Genomic DNA, 19,413 nt, shown 5'->3' with positions numbered 1-19,413 from the left:
ATTAGAAGTGGGTGGATGCAGGGCGGTATATTCTAATGGTGGGCATACCAAACACCTTTTCTGGCAGAGATTTCTTCTCTTTTTTCATTCAGCCCACAGGCTGTATAGAAAAAAAAACATAGCATATTTACCCAACAAGGACCAGCGACGTACTGGTACATCACTGGACTTTGGTTATACCAGGATAATGCCTACAGCTGCAGGCATCATCCTGGTATCGTTTTTCTCAGTCGGCAATCGGCTTTCATGTAAAAGCAATCCTAGTGGCTAATTAGCTGCAGGATTGTTTTTACAAGCAGCGGGATAGGATGCCCCCCGCCTCCACCACTGCCTTCCGTGGCCTTCTTAGGCAGTCCCGTGCCATCGGGCGAACCTGAGAATGCAGCTGGTGTTTCTTCCAGCTGACCATAGAACTGATTTCAGACCGGAATGGCGCCAATCATCTCTATAGTCTAAGAAATTGGAAGCTACGAGCATTTCATCTCTTCAGTTTTGCAGGATACAAACAGCGCCATTTATAAATTGGGAAAGCATCTGATCACACCGATCTTGGTGAGATTAGATAATGTAAGGGCATAGGAGATAGAGTCTGATAGACCCCAGATTTCTCAAAAAAGAATATATGACAATGCCCATTGAAGTTATAGGGGATATTTGCATTTCCTATGATAGCATTAAAAGTGATCAAAAAAAAAAAAATCAAAGGGACAATGTAAAAATAATTTTAAAAAATTAAAATAACTTTAAAAAAAAAAAAAAAAAAAGCATTGACCCTGTGCAGGTATGTAAACAGCGATTGCACCATGCATGTGAGGTATCGCCGTGAACGTCAGGTCAAGGGCAGTAATTCTAGCACTAGACCTCCTCTGTAAATCTAAAATGGTAGCTTTTAAAGGCTTTTAAAGCGTTGCCTATGGATATTAAAAATGTTTGCAGTTTGTCGCCATTGCACGGGGCATGCAGTTTTAAAGCATGTCATGTTTGGTATCGCTTTACTCAGAATACCATCATCTTTTAAATTTTACCAAATAATTGGCCAAAATATTGTGTTTTTGTGCATTGAAAGTAAAAAAGTGTATTTTTTCAAAAATATTGTGTTTGATAAATCGCTGCACGAGTACTATGGGGCATAAAAAATTGCAGCACCCATCATTTTATTCACTAGAGTGTCTGCTTTAAAAAATATACAATGTTTGGGGGTTCAAAGTAATTTCCTAGCAAAGAATACTGATTATTTTCATGTGAGCAAAAAGTGTCAGAAAAGGCTTGGTCTTCAGGTGGTTAGAAGAGTGAATGATGTGTGGCATAAAATTCTTATGCTGGGCATAAAATTTCCCCCCCCCCCTCCAAAACGACCCCTTTTTGGAAAGTAGACATCCCAAACTACTTGTTGAGAGGCAATGGAAGGTCAATGGAAGGATTTATTTTTTTACCACAAGTTTTGGAACATGACTAAAAAAATAAATAAATATTTTTTTTTACACAAAATTGTCAATTAAATAATTTATTGCTCACACATGCCATAGGTATATGTAGAATTACTCCCCAAAATACATTCTGCTACTTCTACCGAGTATGGGGGTACCACATGTGAGAGACATTTTGACAGTCTAGCCAAGTACAGGACCCCAAAATCCAATAAGCACCTTCAGGCTTTTAAAGGGCTTTATTTCCTCATTTCACTTCCTGACTACCTATCACCGTTTCGGAGGCCCTGAAATGCCAGCATAGCACCAAACCCCCCCAAGGACCCCTTTTTGGAAAGTAGACACTCCAAGAAATTTGATAAGAAGCATGTTGAGTATTTTGCAGATCTCGTTTGGTGCTACAAGTTTTTGGGAAATGAAGAAAGAAAACAAAAATATATTTCTTCTTGTGAGAAAAAAATTTGATCTGCAAAATACTCACCATGCCCTTTTTTAAAATTCTTGGGGTGTCTACTTTCCAAAAAGGGGTCATTTGGGGGGGGGGGTTGGTGCTATCCTGGCATTTCAGGGCCTCCGAAACTGTGATAGGTAGTGAGGAAGTGAAATGAAGAAGTTACGCACCGTCAGGCTTTCAAAGTGGTCATTGGATTTCAAGCTCCTGTATGTGGCTAGGCTCCCAAAAAGTCTCACACATGTGGTACCCCCATACTCAGTGGAAGTAGCAGAATGTATTTCGGGGTGTAATTCCACATATACCCATGGCTTGTGTGAGAAATATATAATTTAATTGACAACTTTGTGTAAAAAAAAAAAAAAATGTTTTTGTCATTTTCCAAAAACTTGGGAAAAAAAATACCTATTCAATGGACTCAATGGGGTTTATTTACTAAAGCTGGAGAGTCCAAAATCAGACTCCCTTCTGCATAGAAACCAATCAGCTTCCAGGTTTCATTGCCAAAGCTTCATTGAACAATCTTAGGTTAGAAGCTGATTGGTTTCTATGCAAAAGGGAGTCTGATTTTGGACTCTCCAGCTTTAGTAAATAAACCCCAATATGTCTCTCAGCAGATAGCTTAGGGTGTCTACTTTCCGAAAAGGGGTCATTTGGGGGTGTTTGTACTGTCCTGGTATTTTAGCACTTCAAGAAATGTGATGGGCAGTCAGAAAGTAAAAGCTGCGTAAATCCCATTATCTATACCATAGTTTGTAGACGCTATAACTTTCACACAAAGCAACTAACATACACTTATTGGGATTTTATAACCAAAAACATGTAGCAGAATACATTTTGGCCTAAATTTATGACAACATTTTTGCTTTTTTGGATAGTTTTTATGCAAGAAATGAGAAAATATAGTTTTTTTTTTCAAATTTTTTTTTTTGTTAAAACCTTTTAAGTTTATAGCGCCAAAAATAAAAAGCGCACAGGTGATTAAATACCAAAGAAAGAAAGCTCTACTGTATTTGTGTGACGAAAAGGACGTAAATTTAATTTATGTAACATATTGCATGACTGCGCAATTGTCAGTTAAACTAGTGCAGCGCTGTATAGCAAAACAATGGCGTAAATTGCAGTATCTATACCATAGTTTGTAGATGCTATACCTTTAACACAAAGCAATCAATATACACTTATTGGGATTTTTTTAACAAAATATTTGGCCTAAACTTATGACTAACTTTGAGTTTATTATATATTTTTTATAGCCGAAAGTAAAAAATATTGTATTTCTTAAAAATTTTCAGTCTTTTTTTCTTTATAGCACTAAAAATGAAAAGCTCACAGGTGATCAAATACCACCGAAAGAAAGCTCTATTTGTGTGAGAAAAAGGATGTAAATTTTGTTTGGGTACAGCATTGCATGACCGCGCAATTATCTGTTGAATTAGTGCAGCGCCGAATAGCAAAAAGAGGCCTGGTCATTAAGGGGGGTAAATCCTCTGGAGGGCAAGTGGTTAATACATTGAGCACAATAAAATAAACATTTCCTATTAAACTGTGTGAAACTTCTTGCCCCAACACTTGCAGTTTACAATTTTCCACGCTAATGGCTTCTGCTCTCTCAGGTCTGCTTCCCTGAACGTCTGGTCCTCACATGAAAGCGTTAAAAGTAGACAGTGCAGTATCAAGTCAGTCTAAGCTTGGAGGAGGGAAGAGCAGGGGAGTGCCTTGCCATCCTAGGCCATGGGGCTGTGTGTTTGTATTGATATGCACAGTGTGAGGAAACACAGCTCTAGTCTCTACATGCATGGGTGACTCAATAGGACACTGCAGGAGAAAAGAGCCAGCCTGGAACAGGAAACCTGAGGCATCAGTCATGGTACCAGCTTACACAGGAACTTAGGCAAGAATGAAAAACATACCGTCAGCTGCTCCCTTGGCTTCCAGAGCAGTATTTATATGTAATCCCTTCAGTGGGGTATCTTGAGCATAATAAAGTTCTGTAATGTGTGACTTGTCATGAGACTTGAGAGTTCAAAGTTGCATGGCAAGTCGCACCCCATTACTGGCAAAGGAACGGTTCAAATCGATGCTACTCAAGTTTCAGCGCCTTTGAAAAAGGTTCCTGCACTCGTTTTTGTGTGACTTCATTGCGACTTGCATTGACATTTGTCGCGCAGTGTCAGTAAGTCACAATGAAGTTACACTAAATAGTCGGGTTCAAAGTCGAGTGATCCAGGGCTTAATTTGGATCTAGATATGTAATCTAGATATCAGATATCTAATGAGTCTGTATTTCCTCAACCACTTGCCCTCCAGAGGATTTACCCCCCTCCTGACCAGGCCATTTTTTGCGATATGCTGCGTTACTTTAACTGACAATTGCGCGGTCATGCAGCGCTGTGCATAAATGAAATGTATGTCCTTTTTTCCCAAGTAGAGCTTTCTTTTGGTGGCATTTGATCACTTCTGTGGTTTTTATTTTTTGTGCTATAAACAAAAAACAAACAATATTTCTTCCTAAATTTAGGCCAAAATGTATTCTGCTACGTCTTTGCTAAAAAATAAATGCCAATACATGTAAATTAATTGATTTTTGTGGACATTATAGCCTCTACAAATGGCGGTATATGCAGTGGTGTATTTATGTTTTGTGCTGCCCTAGGCCTCACAAAAATCGCCACCCCTCCCCCTCCCCATGTACCCTCACTGTCTTTACTGCACCAACGTTTTCTGGGCGGAACTTAGTGGTCGGCCACATCTTTCTGTGAAGGTGTCAGTTAATGGTATGAGCAGCGAGAAGGTGTCAGTTAGTGGTATGAGCGGCGAGAAGGTGTCAGTTAGTGGTATGAGCGGTGAGAAGGTGTCAGTATTTGGTATGAGCAGCGAGAAGGTGTCAGCGGTATGAGTGGCGAGAAGGTGTCAGTTAGCGGTATGAGCGGCGAGAAGGTGTCAGTTAGTGGCATGAGCGGCGAGAAGGTGTCAGTTAGTGGTATGAGCGGCAAGAAGGTGTCAGTTAGTGGTATGGGGCAAGAGAAGATGTCAGTTAGTGGTATGTGCAGTGAGAAGGTGTCAGTATTTGGTATGAGCAGCGAGAAGGTGTCAGCGGTATGAGCGGCGAGAAGGTGTCAGTTAGCGGTATGAGCGGCGAGAAGGTGTCAGTGGCATGAGCGGCGAGAAGGTGTCAGTTAGTGGAATGAGCAGCGAGAAGGTGTCAGTTAGTGGTATGAGGGAAGAGAAGATGTCATTTAGTGGTATGAGCGGCGAGAAGGTGTCAGTTAGTGGCATGAGCAATGAGAAGGTGTCAGTTAGTGGCATGAGCGGCGAGAAGGTGTCAGTTAGTGGCATGAGCAATGAGAAGGTGTCAGTTAGTGGCATGAGCAGCAAGAAGGTGTCAGTGGCATGTGTGGCGAGAAGGTGTCAGCTAGTGTTATGAGTCAGCCATCTGGCAGTCTCTGGTCAGTCTCGGTCAGTCACCTGTCAGTCTCGGTCATTCTCTGGTCAGTCACCTGGCAGTCTTGGTCAGTCTCTGGTCAGTCACCTGGCAGTCTCTGGTCAGTCTCGGTCAGTCACCTGGCAGTCTGTGGTCAGTCTTGGTCAGTCTCTGGTCAGTCTCGGTCAGTCACCTGTCAGTCTCGGTCAGTCACCTGGCAGTCTCTGGTCAGTCTCGGTCAGTCACCTGTCAGTCTCGGTCAGTCACCTGTCAGTCACCTGTCAGTCTCGGTCAGTCACCTGTCAGTCTCTGGTCAGTCTCGGTCAGTCTCTGGTCAGTCTCTGGTCAGTCTCGGTCAGTCACCTGGCAGTCTCTGGTCAGTCTCTGTCAGTCACCTGTCAGTCTCGGTCAGTCACCTGTCAGTCTCGGTCAGTCACCTGGCAGTCTCGGTCAGTCACCTGGCAGTCTCTGGTCAGTCTCGGTCAGTCACCTGGCAGTCTCTGGTCAGTCTCGGTCAGTCACCTGGCAGTCTTTGGTCAGTCTCGGTCAGTCACCTGGCAGTCTCTGGTCAGTCACCTGGCAGTCTCTGGTCAGTCACCTGGCAGTCTCTGGTCAGTCTCGGTCAGTCACCTGGCAGTCTCTGGTCAGTCACCTGGCAGTCTCTGGTCAGTCTCGGTCAGTCACCTGGCAGTATTGGTCAGTCACCTGACAATCTCCGGTCAGTCTCGGTCAGTCACCTGGCAGTCTTGGTCAGTCACCTGGCAGTCTTGGTCAGTCACCTGGCAGTCTCGGTCAGTCACCTGGCAGTCTCGGTCAGTCACCTGGCAGTCTCTGGTCAGTCTCGGTAAGTCACCTGGCAGTATTGGTCAGTCACCTGACAATCTCCGGTCAGTCTTGGTCAGTCACCTGGCAGTCTCGGTCAGTCACCTGGCAGTCTCGGTCAGTCACCTGGCAGTCTCGGTCAGTCACCTGGCAGTCTCTGGTCAGTCTCGGTCAGTCACCTGGCAGTCTCTGGTCAGTTTCGGTCAGTCACCTGGCAGTATTGGTCAGTCACCTGACAATCTCCGTCAGTCACCTGGCAGTCTCGGTCAGTCACCCGGCAGTCTCGGTCAGTCACCTGGCAGTCTCCGGTCAGTCTCGGTCAGTCACCTGGCAGTCTCGGTCAGTCACCTGGCAGTCTCCGGTCAGTCTCGGTCAGTGACCTGGCAGTCTCGGTCAGACACCTGGCAGTCTCGGTCAGACACCTGGCAGTCTCGGTCAGTCACCTGGCAGTCTCGGTCAGCACCTGGCAGTCTCTGCTCAATCTCGGTCAGTCACCTGGCAGCCTCTTGTCAGCCTTTCAGCTCCCCCCCAGTAGGCATGGAGATCACTCACCGGGCGGGGCGGGGCGGAGACCGAGGGGGGAGGAGGGGCATGTATTGCCCTCGCAGCCGCATTTTCCTTCCCTCTTCTACCTCTGTGAGAGAGATCCCTGTCTCCCCTGGACACTGCCGTCCTCCAGGATCATCTCTCAGACCTGGCTCCCCACTGCCATCCACTGAGGAGAGCTCTGACCATCAGAGCAGGCTATAGCCTGGCCGGGCGCACTGGATGCTGGGAGTTGTAGTCCTTCCCCTGAACAGCCTACCGGGATTGTAGTTCGGGGTCGTGGGGGAAGGACTACAACTCCCAGCATGCAGTGCGCCCGGCCAGACTATAGGCTGCTCTGATGGTCGGAGCTCCCGGAGCTCTGCAGTGGATGGTGGTGGGGAGCCAGAGCTGAGAGATGATTCCGGATGACCGCAGTATCCAGGGGAGGCATGATACTCCCACTCCTCACTGGATTCCTGCTGTAGTGATATCAAAGACGACCCTTCTTCCGAGGCGCGGCGCGGCCCCCCTGTAAACTGCCGCCCTAGGTAAGTGTCTTGTTTGCCTCGCGGCAAATACGCCCATGGGTATTTGTACTGGAATTTTTATTTTTTCTTTTATAGTAGTAATGGCGACGATCAACGACTTATAGCGGGACTGTGGCGGGCATTCTGACACTGGGTGGGTATTGACTACATTGTACTAATGTCATTGGTCAGGAAGGGATTAACATCTAGGGTGATCAAAGGGTTAACAGTGTGCTGTGTGCTGTTTTACATGATGTGCTGTGTGTATTTTACTAGGGAGACATGCTGCTGTGTATTTCTCTGCTGTGCACTGATTGAACTGTCATGAACCTAACCCATTGATGACAGTTCAAAGGAAACATTTGCATTTAAGAAAAACAAAAATGTTTTACCTACTTGCCGCACGCCCGTCAACAATGTACCGATGAGTGGTGGGTCTGGGCAAAGCAATGTACTGGTACTTGATTGTGGGCCAAAGCAATTTATATGCACAACAATTCATAGCCGCCCACCCAAATTCAGCTCTTGCCAGACAATTCGCATGGAAACCTATCACGGTTTCTGAATTTAAAACTTTTTTTGGCCTAATCATCAACATGGGCATTACAAAAAAGAATGAATTGGGGTCATATTGGTTCACAGACCTGATTCATCATATGTTCGTGTTCTCTGCTGTTACATATATGCCCAACAAGGACCAGCAATGTACTGGTACATCACTGGACTTTGAGTGCTTATACCAGGATGATGCCTGCAGCTACAGGCTGTTAAACTGTTAAATATTAAACTGTTTTAATTCCTACACCGTTCACCTGATTTGGATGTAAATACCCTCAAATAAAGCTGACAGTCTGCAGGTAAAGCACATCTTGTTAGTTTCATTTCAAATCCATTGTGGTTGTGTATAGAGCCAAAAATGTTAGAATTGTGTTGATGTCCCAATATTTATGGACCTGACTGTATTTTAGCAATCAGAGATAGATCTGTTTATAGTTTTAATATAAAGGTCTATGAAGAATGTATAAGTGTAATATATAATCACCCTGCAGATGTTTTACCTTGGAGGCTTGGTTTTTGAAGTCTTCGGTCTGTGACTGCCCACTCCCAATGTATCAGCAGCTTGACAGCTAATACATGTATATTCAGACATGTTGATAGTACCATGGTAATGATGTGTTGAGATTGGCCATAGATAGATAGAATATCATCCCACCACGCTGAAAATATTCCCAGGGGTTTAAATGTTTCATACAAGCTCATACTGTATAGTATATCTCACATACAGTCTCCATAAGGCAGATGCCATGTTTGCAACATAGACCCTCAAGGTCTAATTTTCACATTAAATAAATAACAATAAAACTAACTTTTGCTAATACTGTGGGGAAAATAATTATTTAATCCCCTGCAAGGTTTGTAAGTTTGCCCACTTGCAAAGAAATGAAGGGTCTATCATTTTTATCATAGGTGTATTTTAAATGAGAGAGACAGAATATCAACAAAGAATCCAGAAAAAACACACGATACAAATGTTTTAAATGGAGTTGCAGTTCAATGAGTAAAATAATTATTTGATCCCCAAGCAAAACATGACTTAATACTTGGTGGAGAAACCCTTGTTGGCAAGCACAGAGGTAAGACGTTTCTAGAAGTTGATTACCAGATTTTGCACACATCTCAAGAGGGATTTTGGTCCACTTTTCTACAGATCTTCTCTAAATTCTTAAGGTTTCTAGGCTGTCGCTTGGCAACTTAAAGTTTCAGCTCCCTCCATAAATTTTCTACAGGATTAAGGTCTGGAGACTGGCTAGGCCACTTCATGACCTTGATGTGCTTCTTCTTGAACCACTCTGTTGTTGCCTTGGTAGGTTTTGGGTCATTGTCATGCTGGAAGGCCCATCCACGACCCATCTTCAGTATTCTGGATGAGGGAAGAAGGTTCTCATCCAAGAATTTACAATACATGGCCCTGTCCATTGGCCTTTCAATGTGGCAAAGTCGGCCTGTACCTTTAGCAGAGAAACAGCCCCAAAGCATAATGTTTCCACTTCTGTGCTTGACTGTAGGGATGATGTTCTTAGAATCATAGTCAGCATTTTTCTTCCTCCAAAAACTGCGGGTTGAGTTAAAGACAAAGAGCTCAATTTTGGTCTCATCTGACCATAGCATTTTCTCCCAATCCTTCTCTGAATCCTTTAGATGTTCATTGGCAAACTTCAGACAGGCCTATACTGTACATGTGCCTTCTTGAGGAGGTGGACCTTGCGGGTGCTGCAGGATTTCAATCCACGGCGGCGTATTGTTTTACCGATGGTTTGTTTGGTGACTGTGGCCCGAACTGCCTTGAGATCATTCACAAGCTCCTCCCGTGTAGTTCTGGGCTGATCCCTCACTTTTCTCATAATCATCCTTACCCCATGAAGCAAAATCTTGCATGGAGCTCCAGACCGAGGGCGATTGATGGTTATTTTGTATTTCTTCCATTTGCGAATAGTCGCTCCAACATTTGTCTCCATCTTATCAAGCTTCTTGCTGATGGTCTTGTAGCCCGTTCCAGCCTTGTGCAGGTCTACAATCTTGTCCCTGACGTCCTTTGACAGCTCTTTGGTCATTTGCCCATGGTGGTGAGGTTTGAATGGAATAAAGAGATTCTGTGGACAGGTGTCTTTTAACGTGTTGTTAGGAGCACCTTCTTAAATTGACAGGACTAACCTGTGTAGCACATAACCATTCTGTGGGAGCCAGAATTATTGTTGGTTGGTAGGGGATCAAATACTTATTTTACTCACTGAACTGAAACTCAATTTATAACACATGTATCATGTGTTTTTTTTTCTGGAGTTTTGGTTGGTATTCTGTCTCTATCCTTTTAAAATACATCTATGATAAAAATTATAGACCCTTCATTTCTTTGTAAGTGGGCAAACTTACAAAATCTGTAGTCGATCAAATAATTATTTCCCCCACTGTATTTGCTGAAGAGATATCCATTTGCTATCCATCCATTGCTTTGCTTTTCAGTCTCTGGCAATCAAGAATTTTCTTTTTACTGTATATTAGTTAGGAATTCATGGATTTGTGAGGAATTCCAACATTGTTTGAACCAAAATCAGTCTGCAAGACAGCTATTAAGAACGACCTTTACAGTAGATGTACGCAAGAGCGAAGATATGTTTTGCATGTGTGTGTGTTAACTGACATTTATTGTTGGGTCAGGTTATTTTTGATGACCTCCTATATGGAGGACTTTTGTTTAACTGTGAACGTCTGTTAACAAATGCTATTGACTGTAATTACTATACCGGGATTCTTTCTAATTTTTCTTGCTGTATCTGTACAGTACTTGCCCTGCATTTCTTACCCTTGCTGCAAGTGCATTGCAGCCCGCATTTACCTTACAGTTGATGTTTATGATTATTATTGGTTTGAGTATCAATTCATTTCAATGTAATGTTAATGCTTCCTTCACAACTGCACATACTACTTTTTTTCACTCCCCTGTCAGTATGTTTATCTGCCAGAAGTAGGGTAAGGGAGTCCGCACACTGGTCCGCACACTGGTGTGAATAAGCCCTGTTTATAGTCTTTTTTTTTTTTTTTTGTACCGTATACACTTTAGTAAATATTTGTATATATACAGATCAGAGAGCACTAATTATTGCTTAATAAAAATGCTTTTAGTTTACTAGCAAGTCTTTACAAGTCCTTATTTTTCATTTCTAATGCATCATATTTATGGAAAGAAAAGGTTCATATACTATTCAAATGATTGCTTGTATTAGTTGTGCAGTTGTTTTCTACATGTAGCATGTCTTGAAAAGGTGGGATAGAAAGGTCAGATTCATAATCACTAGGTACAAAAGAGATTGCACTGATGCTAGTCTGGTAAATATCATCTGGGAAAAATAAATCACGTGTAAGAAATTTGGGAAAGAAGTGTAAAATGGATAATTCATAAAACTACACATGGGTTAGTATATTTACAGCAAATGTGTAGCCTTTACGTATATCCCTAGATAGATCCATAGATTTTATCCAGTTTTTCTTACTGGCGGGACTGTTTTAATTAGGAATAAGGTCAGAAACATACTATTTGATTTGGTGATCACTGTCACCAGGATTAGAAGGGAGGTAAAATATAAAATGCTGTTAGAATAGAAATAGAGGGAAAATATTCCAACTGGTACTCTTGTTTAGTTATTTATTACAGGTACTTATATAGCGCCATCAATTTCAGCAGTGCTTTACATATATATTGTACATTCACATCAGTCCCTAACCCTCAAGGGGCGTACAATCTAAGGTCCCTAACTTACATTCATGCATACTAGGGCCAATTTAGACAGGAGCCAATTAACCTACCAGCATGTCTTTGGAGTGTGGAAGGAAATTGGATTACCCGGAGGAAACCCATGCAGACACAGGGAGAATATGCAAACTCCAGGCAGGTGGTGCCGTGGTTGGGATTTGAATCAATGACCATAGTACTGCCAGGCGGAAGGGCTATCCATTTAGCCACTGTGCTACCCAGTTCTTGTTCAAATGACATCTGTCTAATAAGGAGCTTTCCTTACTTTGAGTAGATTTCTTCTCGCTTCTTTTTGTAGTTGCAGAACAGAAAGTTAAAAGAAATCTCCTCCATAGGACTCCCGTGGTCACAAACGGCAGTGGGGGTTTTAATCATTCCTTATGCTATCCAAAAATGAAAAAAAGATTTGGCTTTTGATGTACTTTGAATAGCTGAATACATACAGACATAACCACAAATATATGGAACAGAAGCAACAGATAACATATACTTTATGCTGAATGTACACTAATGCATTGTGTATTTACGGCCTTATCTTGTACTTGAAGAACAACATGGCAGACCAAAATAGGATGTACCTGTACCTGTGCTTTACCCACGCAGGGAAAAGCAACAGGTTCACTTAGTTGCCCCCTTCCCAAGCATTCCTTTTCTTCCACAGCTTTGTTCAGCCTCCAGACAAAAAGAACGATAATGAAGAAATGGCAAACCCAAATATTCCTGACTTTAGGGATGGACTTTATATGAATAGGCCATATCACAAATTCCTGGGGTGTGCACACCTTGCTGCCCTCAAATGATCGGGAAAGTCCAAGTATACTAAGTGGAGAGAAACAGAGGACGCACCGGCCTAGTGCACTACCTTAAAAATGTATTTATTAAATGATAAAAGTGGGTATTGTACTCACAAAATGACAATACAGTCAAAGGCACATCGTGAGAAAACAACTGTGTCCAATCCGCACTACGTGTTCGTCTGTAATGGGAACTCTGGACCTCCAAGAGGCTGACGCGTTTCGAGGTCTTGCCTCTTCCTCAGATCCAACAGACCAAACGTCTGTACCCTCTCTTATATATATGCTCACTAATGACAATAATAATAGTAGTATTAGTGGTAGTAGCGGTACTACCACGAATACTACTATTATTATTATTATCATTGATACTTCAGGGGGTCATTTCTAAACGTCCCCACGCATTCCATTGCCTGTGCGCGCTCCCTGGGAGCATGCAGCACAGTAATCTGTGTCCACAGAGGAACATAGATCGATGTATGGGACCGCTGTGTGAGGTCCCGATTCATGTGATCAGTGATTGGCCGATCAGCGATCACATGAACAGTAGTAAGCAAGATGACACTTCCTGACATCGTTTACTACTTGTGAATTCTGTGAATGATCACAGAGCTCACATTCTACAAGGCTATTCACATCAGCCTTGTACCATGTGACAAGCTGTGACCAATCACAGCTTTCACAGTATTTCTCAATGGCTGCAGGAATGCAGTCCGTGAGGAGAAATGATTGCTTTTACAGCCTATATGGGTGAAAAAGTAATCCGTGTAAAAAAAAAAAAAAAAATCATCACCCACCACAAGTAGTACAGTGTCACTATGATGACACTGTACTGCTAGGGTGGCAGTATGTACAAAAAATAAATATATATATATATATATATATAAATAATAATAAAAAAGAAAATGTAAAAAAAAATTAGAAAAACATTTTTATAAACTGATTTGGGTTTGTTTGTTTTTTTACCAAAATGATAGCCAAATACATTTTGGCCAATATTTATGAAGCAAGATTATTTATTTGCAAAGTTTTTTTAAGAAAACACTTTTTCATTTATATAGCAAACAAATAAAAATCCCAGAGGTGAATAAATACCACCAAAAGAAAGTGTTATCTGTCTCAAAAAAAAAAATCTAAAATTTCATTTGGGTACAGTGTGGCATGACCGCGCAATTGTCATTCAAAGTGTGACAGCACTGAAAGCTGAAAACCAGCCTGGACTGCAAGGGGGTGAAAGTGTCTGGACTTGAAGTGGTTAAAGAATGGGAAAATTGTTCTATGGCTTATTGGGCTACACAGAATAGAATGCATGAAGGAAAAACCTTAAGGCTTTAGAACCACTTTAATGCCAGTTGTCTGAGTGTGATGCTGATCCTCTGTCTTCAATAATTGATGAATGACTGACACAGAATAGACATGCAGCAAGTGATGTTCTTGATGGATGTGAATTTTTGATCTTGTTGACTCAAAGGGATTGATTTACTAAAGGCAAATAGGCTGTTGACTTTGCAAGGGAAGTTTCACTTTCCATGGAAAGCTTCCCTAGAGCTTAGTGAGTGTGGTGAAATTTCACGTTGCAAAGAATGCCCAATTGTGTGCAAGGAAAATGAAAAAAAAACAGCATTTTTGCTTGCCCATGATTGGATGATGGAAGTCAGCAGAGCTTCACCTCATTCATTATACTCTGGAGAAAATTCCCATGCAAAGCGCATCTTCTCTTGTATGTAAATTCAGCAGCCTATTTGCCTTTAGTAAATCAACCCCAGTGACCCAGAACTCAGGTACTGCAAATAGAGGCTCAGTCTGACAACCAAAAAACTAGCATCTTCAGGAGAGCAATAGCCTATACCTTTCTCTCCTGACAGGTTTCCTTTAAGGCCATGCCTATAATGGAACTCCGTGTGGGTGACCAGGAAGGATGGAACATGTTTGTTATTTTTTTTAAAAATCTACCTTTAACCACTTTCCCTCCAGAGGATTTACCCCCCTTCCTGACAAGGCCTCTTTTTGCTATTCTGCGCTGCACTATTTCAACTGATAATTGTGCGGTCATGCAATGCTGTACCCAAACGAAATTTACATCCTTTTTTCACACAAATAGAACTTTCCTTCGGTGGCATTTGATCACCTGTGCGCTTTTTATTTTTCACGCTATAAACAAAAAAAGACTAAAACTTTTGAAGAAAAATTATATTTCTTACTTTCGGCTATAAAAAATATATAAAAAATATATAGTAAACTCAAATAAATAAAATTTAGGCCAAAATGTGTTCTGCTACATGTTTTTGATAAAAAAAAAATCCCAATAGGTGTATATTGATAGTTTGTAGACGCTATAACTTTCACACAAAGCAGTGGTATAGATAATGGAATTTACGCCAAATATTTGCTATATAGTGCTGCACTAGTTTAACTGAGAATTGCGCGGTTGTGCAATACAGTACATAAATGAAATTCCTTTTTTCACACAAATAGAGCTTTCTTTCAGTGGTATTTGATCACCTTTTTTTAAAAAAAAAAAACAATATTTTTTCATTTCTGTTATAAAAAATATCCAAAAAACTCAAACTTTGTCATAAATTTAGGCCAAAATGTATTCTGCTACATGTTTTTGGTAAAAAAAATCCCAATAAGTGTATATTGATTGCTTTGTGTGAAAGTTATAGCGTCTACAAACTATGGTATAGATAATGGAATTTACGCAGCTTTTACTTTCTAACTGCCTATCACATTTCTTGAGGTGCTAAAATACCAGGAAAGAACAAACACCCCCAAATTACCCCTTTTCAGAAAGTAGACACCCTAAGCTATCTGCTGAGAGGCATATTGAGGTCATGGAAGAGTTATTTTTTTTTCCAGAAAGCCTTACCTTGTAAAAGCAGCTGCTCCCCATCCCAAGAACCGCTGAATTCCTTTTCCCAGCTTGCAGTCAAATGATCTGTCATGGCCCTTCTGCATCCTACGGTGTACTCTTCACTTTTTGTTTATTAAAGTGCATGCTTCACAGCACTGAACTTGGGCCCCAGGTCAGTAGATGTGCAAGATTCTGCTGAAAGGACCCCAGGGGTATGAAAAAAGAGAAGGTATGCTGTATCTGATATTGATAGGAAGGCATGCTTGCTTGATCTGCATTGTCTTATTAAGGGGTTCATGTTGAATGAACATGGGTCAGAGAACTGAGATTTAAAGCAGAACTACACTGCCAAAAGCCAAAAATGCTATTACCATATTTTTCGCTTCATAAGACGCACCTGACCATAAGACGCACCTAGGTTTTAGAGGCAGAAAACAGGGGGAAAAAAATTGACCAGAGACTGCAGACATAGTACAGGAGATGACCAGAGACTGCAGACACAGTACAGGGATGACCAGAGACTGCAGACACAGTACAAGGATGACCAGAGACTGTGGACACAGTACAGGGATGACCAGAGACTGCGGACACTGTACAGGGATGACCAGAGACTGCAGACACAGTACAGGGATGACCAGAGACTGCAGACACAGTACAGGGATGACCAGAGACTGTGGACACAGTACAGGGATGACCAGAGACTGCGGACACTGTACAGGGATGATCAGAGACTGCGGACACAGTACAGGAGATGACCAGAGACTGCGGACACAGTACAGGGATGACCAGAGACTGCGTACACAGTACAGGAGATGACCAGAGACTGCGGACACAGTACAGGGGATGACAAGAGACTGCGGACACAGTACAGGGGATGACCAGAGACTGCAGATACAGGACAGGAGATGACCAGAGACTGCGGACATAGTACAGTAGTACAGGAGATGGCCAGAGACTGCAGACATAGGACAGGGATGACAAGAGACTGCGGACACAGTACAGGGATGACTAGAGACTGCGGACACAGTACAGGGATGACCAGAGACTGCGGACAGTACAGGAGATGATCAGAGACTGCGGACAGTACAGGAGATGACCAGAGACTGGGGACAGTACAGGAGATGACTGCTGACCTTTGGGGAGGGGGGGAGCGGGTACCTGAATTTGACAGGTACTCGCTCTGACTTCCACGGAGTTGTTCTTTGATCTTACCTGTTCCTCTATCCAGCCGTGCGCTGTCTACCCGGCTTCTGTAATGGCGCTCGGCAGACAGCCGGATGCCCAGTGCGCATGAGCGAGAAGCGCTGCGCTTTGTGATTGGTCTGGCGGCTTCTGGGATCTGTCATGTGTCCCAGGTACCGCCTTACCATTCACAAAGAGCACCGCTTTTTGCGCATGCGCACTTGGGACCTGGCTGTCACGCACACTACAGAAGCCGGGACGACAGCGCGCCGCTGGATAGAGGAACAGGTAAGGTCCCACTGCAAAGCTGAGCGGCTGGCCCAGTATTCTGACACGGCGGATGTGGAAATACCGGACCGGCCGCTCCATATTCGATCCACTGACATTTTCCCCCCTTTTTTGGGGGGAAAAAAGTGCGTCTTATGGAGCGAAAAATACGGTAATTCTTTTTTAATATTCAAAGCAAACTCCCCCATCCATCCATGTCTCTATGCTTTATTTTGCTAAGAAATCACTGATAAAAACACCTCTTAGCATTTCTGGCTGAGGCCATCTTGAGTAAGGGCAGATAATTAATGTAGCATTTACTTCCTGGAATCCATCTGCCCTTGGCTCAGGCCAGCAGGAAGGAGGATGCATTTAGCTGAGAAAAGCCTCTCTCCCCTTCTGAAGATTCATGGTATGTATGACACCATTTTGCCTAGGCCTGGAAAACAGGAAGTAACTGAAGAAATGTTCAAAACAAGTAAATATGAGATACTTTTCCTATCGTAAGGATTAAAAATAGTAATGGTTGATTAAGAGAGTAAAATTCCCCTTTAAATGCAGCACTGCAAATTTCTTTGCCTGTATAAATGTTAATCAGACTACGCTGTCACTGGACAAATAAACTGCACCTCAATAATATGTGTCTGAGGGTGAATTGTCTGGCACAGTTATTTTTGACCTATAACAGCCTTCCGTTGTCATGCTGGCAAAAAGTATTTGTGCGACCATTCTGCCCACAGCCACTTTAATAAATGAGACCCTATATAGTGATCACTGTATGAACTATAGTAATACTGATTTTTGCTTTTCAGTGCTCTGGTCACATGGTGTCAAGTTCACAATTCGGATCCCGCGGTGAATACACGACTTGGTGAGCTCCTATCTGCCGTCTGCCAATACGAGGACCAAATTGTCCAGGGCCTGTCTTCTGTTCACCAGGTTGTTCATCCCTCGGAGTTATCAAGCTGTATGGATGACATGGGACTCAGCAACCATACACATGAGCCCAGTAATGACTCGTGCTGCAGGCCAAGGCTGTTGCGGCAAGCAGGAGTGTCTTCCTTCTTCCTTTCCAAAGTGTAGGACTATACAGGAGCTGAATAATGTCATGAAACATGAACTTGGTCGTATGTTAAAAGACGTTCGCTCTATAGTTCAACAGATAAACATGACTTTGGATCTGCTTTGTTATTTGCAAACTCTTGAAATTAAGTATTCATTGATTTTAAGATTTTTTTTTTTTAGAGAAACTTTTTTTTTTTTTTTTTAGTTTTACCCACCATGGTAAAACAGTTATAATTTGTTTATTTATAGAACCCAATACTGATGATTGGTATTGGCACTTGCGTGAGCCTGTAGGCGATCCAGCACTCTCCTCACAGGGACTCAGGCAGAAGCGGGAGCCATTGGCTACTGCTGCTGTCAATCAAACTCTGAGGAGGTAGCAGGGGGTGGAGGCTGAGCTGCACTGTGTGTGTCACTGGACACACAGCCGGACTCGAGATCAAGCCCACAGGTGTGCCCCCATAGCAAGCAGCTTGCTAGGGGGCACACAATAAAGAGATCCTGGAGTGCCAGCAAAGGACCCCAGAATATAAGTTTCACGCCGCTATGTGCAAAACCACTGCACAGAGCAGGTAGGTATAAACCTGTTAATAAAAAAAAAATCCAGCCTTTCCAAAAACTTAAAAATGTATTTAGGAATATCGCTGTGTCTTCTCTCCCAGCACCCCTACTCTGCCTAAATGTTTGGCTGTTTTCATTGATCAAAACTCCGAGTTTGGACTCTCACTGCTAATCCCATACTTTGGCTTTGAGACTACCAGGAAGTGCTGAAATGTTACCAATCAGATAAGCCTAGCATTTGGGTGGAGTGAAAACACTGAAAGTGTGTGGCTACACTTCATATCATCATTTGTATTTTTTTTTTTATAGTGATAGTGGCACTTTAACCACTTAAGCTCAGATTGTACCCCCTTCATGACCAGGGTATTATTTGCTATGCGGCACTGTGCTACTTTAATTGGTAATTGAGCGGACCTGCAAAACTGTGTGCAAATGAAATTTATCATATTTTCCCACAAATAGAGCTTTCTTTTGGTGGTATTTGATCACCACTGGGTTTTTCATTTTTTATTATACAAACAAAAAAAGACTAAAAATTTTGAAGAACCACAATTTTTTACTTTCTGCTATAAAATCTATCCAATAAAAAAAAAAAAATCAAATTTCTTATAAATTTAGGCCAAAATGTTTTCTGTTACATGTCTTTGGTAAAAATAAAAATCCCAATAAGTGTATATTGATTGGTTTGTGTGAAAGTTACAGCACCTACAAACTATGGTATATATAATGGAATTTAGGCAGCTATAGACGCTATACTGGTAATGCTACTTATAGTAGGAATGTGATAGTGTGGAGGGCAATCTGACACTCAGTGGGAACTGACTGACATCACCAGTGACACTACTACAATGATCCGTGCCAATAATATACGATATCACTTTAATAATGATGCTAGCTGAGAAGAGGTTTATATCTAATGGCAATCAATGAGTTAACGGTGTGCCTATCAATGTGTAATATGGGCTGCTTTTCCTAAGCGATGTGTTTGTTTTTTCTCCCTGCAAAGCAGGGAGAAAAACAGGCACGTTGCTGCTCTCCGTTCAGAGCCCTGTGTTCTTAGTAAAGGGCTCTGAACTGTCTTTCGCTAAGCCAATCAGCAGGCCTGGCCATAAATCATTGGCCAGGACCTGATGATCAGCTTGCGCTGCAAAGGACAGCACTGAAGGGGCAGTGGGCGCGCCCCTTACCCTGAAATGCCAGAT

The 19,413-nt window shown here is 42.4% G+C and overlaps 1 protein-coding gene across 2 annotated transcripts in view; it reads left to right on the top strand.

Moving 5' to 3' along the window:
• LOC149455958 (uncharacterized) overlaps positions 1–18,885 on the top strand; it is a 221,844-nt gene extending 202,959 nt beyond the window's left edge. For both annotated transcript variants that reach the window (XR_016313990.1, XR_016313991.1), the window contains one exon: positions 17,398–18,885. The gene's annotated coding sequence lies outside the window, so the exon portion shown is untranslated. The remainder of the gene's footprint in view (positions 1–17,397) is intronic.
• The last annotated feature ends 528 nt before the right edge of the window (positions 18,886–19,413 follow it).

The sequence above is a fragment of the Staurois parvus genome, unplaced genomic scaffold, assembly GCF_062004578.1.
Source record: "Staurois parvus isolate SC_StPar_1 unplaced genomic scaffold, SC_StPar_1.0 ptg000380l, whole genome shotgun sequence".
Lineage (NCBI taxonomy): Eukaryota > Metazoa > Chordata > Amphibia > Anura > Ranidae > Staurois > Staurois parvus.
The sequence above is the reverse complement of the archived record's forward strand: the minus strand, read 5'-3'. Positions and strand labels throughout refer to the sequence as shown.